Source organism: Molothrus aeneus, unplaced genomic scaffold (genome assembly GCF_037042795.1).
Source record: "Molothrus aeneus isolate 106 unplaced genomic scaffold, BPBGC_Maene_1.0 scaffold_44, whole genome shotgun sequence".
Classification (NCBI taxonomy): Eukaryota; Metazoa; Chordata; class Aves; order Passeriformes; family Icteridae; genus Molothrus; species Molothrus aeneus.
The window spans coordinates 881,968-888,498 of record NW_027099111.1 but is presented as its reverse complement, the minus strand read 5'-3'; positions in this window follow the sequence as shown (position 1 = coordinate 888,498).

The window sequence follows — 6,531 nt, the reverse complement described above, 5'->3', positions numbered from 1 at the left end:
AAGAAAGCTGTCAGGACAGATAGGTGTGCTTGCACGTGGCCTCCTCCAGGCTTCCTCTCACAAGCTCCTGAAACGCTGGGGCCTTGAGAAAAAAAAGCCAGTGGAAGCCTGGAGAATCCTAGGAGAAGCAGGCAGGGCAATGCATGTGGAAGAGATTCCACAAAAAGAGAGGTGGTGAATTCCAGGTGGGGGACTGGTGAGCAAGGTAATGCAAGGCAAGGAAGGGGTTCAAGGACAAGGCCAGACAAGTGGTGGCTTTGCCAGGCAACACAAAAGAGAGGGAGACAAGGCAATAAGAGTCCTAGAAGGAGAAGGAAATGAAAGATTGGAGCTGGACAAATGGGAAGGCAAAGAAGGATAGGTGAGCAAGTCAATACAAGGCACTGGGTTGGTATGAAGGGCAAGGGAAGGACATGCATGGGTCAGGAAGGCAAGGGAAAAGAAAGGAATTGTCAGCAATGACAAGGAAATGCAAGATTGGGTAGGAAAGGCAAGGCAATGTGGGGGAGTGATAGGCAACACAATGGGTATCTTAACAGGAAATGTCCATGCACAGCAAGGCCGAAGGAGAAGTGGTAGAGAGGTCAAGGTGGGAAATAGGTGAGTGTGTGCAGCTAAGAAAGAAAGAAAGAAAGTGCGTAGCTCTCGTGTGTGTGTGTCTGTGTGTGTGTGTGTGTCTGTGTGAAGTTTGCAGGATGTAAAGCAAAGAAAGGTGTCTCTTGATTGTGGAGTGAATGGATGTTTTCGAACGTAAGTGGCAAGGTCCAAGCAACCTTTTCATCCTGGTACATCTGTGTCTGTGAGACATAGTCAGAAACGTCTCCTTTTAGATTCAGACTGCAAGCAGGACATAGAATGTGACTGTGTGAATAGCTGAGCAGGAAAGCACATCACATCAGCATGTTTCAACAGAAGCAGTTAGTGCGAGAAGGAGATGGACGTGTGGGACTCCAGCAATATGGCAATGCACTCAGCTGAGAAGCAAAGTGCAATGCCTCGGTGTATGCTCTGAAAATAAAAGGCTGCAAGGAAAAGCAAGGGGACAGGCCAGTGAAATCTTTCTGTCCTGGCACACTCAGCTGAGAAGCAAAGTGCAATGCCTCGGTGTATGCTCTGAAAATAAAAGGCTGCAAGGAAAAAGCAAGGGGACAGGCCAGTGAAATCTTTCTGTCCTGGCACACTGAGCTGTTTGAAGGTGAACCGCTGTTTGGTTTCACTAAGGACTCGGAGACATGGAGAGGATGTGCTTGTCCATGTAGCTGAGAAGGAAAGTGAGAATCACCGGTACGTTTGGCAGAGTTTGTAGGCTGCGAGGAGAAGGTGACGGCCAGGCCTGGCTTTTGGCTGTGGCACTTGTTGCAAGGAAGAAGCTGCTGGATGGTTAAGCTTTTGGGGATCTGCAAGAGTGAAAGACTACGCTGGTACCTCATAAAACTAATGCTTGTTGATCATCTGGCTGAATCTATGACATAAACCAGAAGTGAAATTTCCCCCCATTTCCCTCAGTTTTTTCACCTTTTCATCCAACAGCCTGGGCCTTTTTGAAGCTGCTGTCAAACGCCTTGCCTTGGAAGCTAGAAGTATCTCAGTTCACCTGCTAAGAAACAGGGAAAAGAGCTCAAGTCAATTTCAGAATTGCCCTGAGCAGAGCTGGTGTTTCGGTACCGTAAATTTCCATTGCGAATATGTGCAAAAATCACCATTTTATTAGGCAAAGATTTGAAATACACTAGCAGCTTCATCTTCTTGTCGCTGCAGTCCTTGGAAGTTTTGCTATTTACTGAAACAGGAAACAGGTCAAACACGAGAAGCTTAAGAATCCAAGCTCACTGCCATTGTACAAATAGCACAAACTTGATGAATTCAAGTTACCATTGTACCATACAGAATGGCTCTAGTCAAGCAAATGGATGTGTCGTCCTTCACGGGGGCAGAAAACCTTTCTACCACGTGAACTCTGGGAGTAATCCATCACGCCTCAGTGTGCTGTGGCTGGTCAGAGAGCTACACGATGGGTCTCTTTGCCTATGGCACTCTCAGGGCTCAAAGCTGCACATAAACTCCCTCTCCTTACAGACACGCTAGTAAAGCCCACCGAAAATGCCGTTCTCCAGACAGCTTACTGAAACCAGCTAGGAGTTCCCAGCATCACGCTGGGCACTTCTGTCCACAGATGGCTTTGCTTTTAATGAACCAGAACAGAGCTGCGTTTTTCTAGTCTTTAGCTCTACTAAGGTATTTGATGTAACATGGTGTGAAAAAATCTGTTTCGACAATGATAATAACAGAGGGGATAATGTACCTTTTGCTGCTCCATTCTTCTTTTGCTGCTCCATTTTGCTTGCTTTGTTATTGCTTTCTGTCAAAGAAACGCCAGCAAAATCCCTCATCAAGTCCTGCTGTGAAGACAGACTGCCAGAAAGGTAGAGAAACTTTGAACCTTTCCAAGACCCTTGTAGCACATGTCTTGGTCAATTTGTATGCAGATCCCTTCTTCCAGCAGGACTTTTTTGCACCGTTAGCGCACATTGAACTGAATCCAGTACAAAAGCAGTGAATAGAGGAACTTTTCTTTTCATTGGAATGGTGATAAAAATGCATATCAAATAAAAGCATTTTAGAGCAGCAGGAAGATTTTCTATGTAGCTAGCAAATCATAAAAAGATGCATATTTACCGGTGGGGTTCCTCTGGGAATTTCAAAGAATTCCAGACAGAAAACACAGCTTAGTAAACTGCAAATCTAAATCACAGTATCTAGAAAGGTGACATGAAAAAGAGCAAGAGGAAGAAAACCAAAAAGAAAACCAAAGGAAGCCAGAAATAAGGCACAACCTCTCCTCCTTCTCCACTTACTACAGTACCTTAGAAGTACCTACGAGTGTCCTAACAGTCACATAAGTAGAAAACTGTGCCAAGAACAATTGTGGAAACTGGAAAACCATGCTATCCCAACAGAAACATAGGGTTTGCTTTCACGACGATTAAATCTGCATGCAATGCATACGGTAAGGGTATGTTTTGTATATTCAAAAACAATTCAAAAATATTTCCAAATTGAAGGGGCTGCTTTTTATTTCTTTTGAATTACTTGGCTAAATATGGTGCACGTTAAAATACTGCAGAGATGTGGTTCATTTTCCAGATGCCAACTGCAAAGGAGGGAAGCATTTTGTGTGCTTAAGAAAGTCAAGTATTGGAGAGTGTTTTTGTTACTTCTTTAGAAGGTTAGAATATGCGTAAAAGATGCTAGCTGGGGACTTATAATTAATGAATTATTTACTGTCACTAGGTCAAATGACATTAGCTTTCAAAAAGGAAAAGTAGTCTTATTCCACGTGCCAATTTTAAAGCAGATTAATAAGCCTTCAGCAGAATATGGATATGAAGAGGGATATGACATGAAAGGGTAAGCAACACTGGTGACAGCAAAAGGCTTACCTGCTTCACACAAATACAGGAGATAAACTACTATTTTTACACAAACATTGCTATCCAGAGCTTTCCTTGAAAAGTTTCAATGCCAATCATGACAGTAAAATTCTGAGTGACAGTAAAATTCACTCTATCATGAATAAAATTTACTCAATCATGACAGCAAAATTTGCTCAATGATGAGTAAAATTCTTCGTGTAAGCGAAGTACCTTAAGCAAAGGGTAGCTCAAGCATAACTGGCATTTGATGTCAACAAAGGCAACTTGGCCTGCCCGTGTCACATCTACTGCATTAAAAAGCTTACTCTGTCTCAGATTCCTTTTGAGGGATACCAACACAAGCCGTTAAACTGCATGAAAATGATGACTTAAAGGAGGACATATTAGAAGAATGGAATAATGGTTAATGTTCTTTTCCTTCCAACTGCTTTGTTTGCCCTTCTAAATTTTTTAAGTCCTTCCTGGTATCACCGTGATAGCAGTGCAGCAAGTGTTTGGTTGTAAGCTGTCCGTATTTGCCAGCTTCTGGACTGCCTTCAGAAAACTTCCCACTGGTTTTGTATAGAAATCACAAGCAGTAGAGATGACAAAGACTGCAGAAACCTTCTCATCTCCTTCTAGAGCAGGAGCGTGTCTTTGACCCACTCTTAACTAGACAACTTTCATCAGTCATGAGAGAGTCTCATGTTCAAGAGCTAAGCAATGACAGCTGTAAATGACAAAAAGCACACTGATATTTTCTTGGGACTCCAGCAGAGAGCAATGAAGGAGCTTGAATTCACCTTCTTGGAAGGTTTTAAAATGCACATGAAGTTTAGGAGAGGAGCTAAGCCATGGTAACTTTTGTTGAGTATGTCTGCGTAGACAGAGTTTCCATCACCGCAGAAGGAAGGAATGTCATTTAACCCACATAATCATCTCTAGCTGCTAAGCTGCGCTTACTGCAGATTATCCGCAACATATTTTACAGGGTGAGCTTTTATGTGTAATCCCTGAGTAACATTCCAGAGAGAAGTATTTTGGAGGGGGGGAAAGCCCAACTCTTAACTTTTTCAAATAATGGTTACATTTGAAAGTCAAAAAAGATGTAAAACCTTTCTTTCCTAGACGTATTACCAGCACAAACTGTACCAGAATTTACGACGCTTTTATTATGGCAGCATAACTCTACCGTGGACGCTCTGGCTCTGGACTATTCTTTAAGAAACAAAGTCCCCGAGAGAAATAAAACAAAATTAGCCAAAAATATTGGGCTGGATGATTTCAAAGGCTATGTACTAAAGGCCAAACACTTGTAATAATAGTAATGAGTGGACTAAAAGTTAAAGCATTACTCAGTTCAAAGATATCTTGTTCTCACAGAAGACTGTAAAAAAACTCTATTTTTCTGGGTCTGTTTTGTGCATTTAGATGTACCTTCTACTCCTTTCCACTGTATGCGAATGTTTATGACAAGGTTGGAGGACCTCATGTAACCTTCTATAAGTAAAGAAAGAGAAGCCAGTAAAGAAAGGCAAAATTGTTAATGGCAGGTGGAAAGAGGGAGGCCAAGAATAGAAAACAAAAGAACAATAATAATTAAACGCCCTCCCTGTCTTCTGTGAAAAGTAAAGGCACAGACAAGAAAGAACAACTGCAAAATTCTCACGAGAAAAACGCACTTTATCTGGCTCAAGTATTTTGTGCTACATTTCTTGCTGTTTTCTCATGCCAAACATCTTAACCATTGAAGGTGTCCCTTTTCTCTTTCTGGAATACAGCTAGGAAGATGGCTGTGTCATTGCTGTCAAGCTGTTATTCTCAGAGGTGTCCAGTTGAAAGTCCTAGATGAACTGATTTGCTCTGTCTCTTTAATATGGCATGACTTAACCACTTCCAGTTTCAGCAGCTGGACTTGCCCAGCCCTACAATTCTTTAATCTTTGAATGGTTATATAAGCTCCTTGGCAACTGGCATTTGTAAGTCCATGAAACTGTGCAGAATTTGCACTATGAGATGATGCCAAATGAGTCATGGCAGTAGATTAACTAGGACATGCAAAGCAGAGAGGAGGGAATGAGAGCACAAGAAGAGGGTACAATCTCCTTTTTTTCTGCAACAGGGCTAACACCGTAGAAATCAAAAGGAACACAAATCCTCCTAGGGGCAGTTCTTGCAAAAAACAAAGACTTCTTTTTGTGTTCACAGATCACAGCAAAATGCGGATGACAAAACCAGGCCATTAAGTCACATACAGTATGAAGCAGTATGAAAGAGGAAAGCAGCTGAGAGCGTCAACCCTGCTGAGTAGTCTCAGTATTCTTCTCGACATTAGCAGAAATTTGAAATGAGGCTCTGAAAATTACAAAGGAGGCAGAAGAAAAGGGAGCAATGACTCCTCTGGCATAGTGTTTCCTAACAGGGATCTTCAAAATGTAAAGATTGTATCATCCTTTCAACTGAAGGAAGGTATTAAAACAACAGGAAGGAAATGGCATCACATGCTAGAAAGACTGGGCAGTGTACTTCTAGACAGAAAGGCCACTGATGGAAAACCGACTAAACTGGCACCAATGCAGCAGCATTGTATTAAAGCCCAAAAATACCCACCGCTTCACTCTTTGCCATTCCGTTCATATGGACACGGCAGCTCTGCAACATTCCTACTGATCATCTCCTTGGCAAACTGGGAGTGAGGGTCCCTAGTGATGCAGAGTCCCCAGGCAGGTGCAGAGGAGAGCTGCTTTTTTGCAAAAACCAGGCTTTTGAAGCACTCAGGCCTTTATCAGTTCCATAGCTTTAAGCCATAACAAAATTCATTCAACCAACCATCATACACCACGCTGTGAACACGTGACCATTCTAGAACTTGTTGATCTACCTCTGATTCAGCGGCCTCACCTTCCCATAGTCCTTTTCTGCTTAGCCAAAGTATCGGGCCTCAGCCCAAGGCCTTCCTTTTGTAAGCTTCTACCTATATGCAGCAGCAAACCACTACTTTTTTCCGTGCCAAGAGTTTAAGTAGATGATTTGCATCTGCCCTTCCGGTGAAACATAATGGGGAGAGAAAATCCTGTTGGAAATGTTCAGTCATTCAGTTTTCTAGACAGGCCAAATC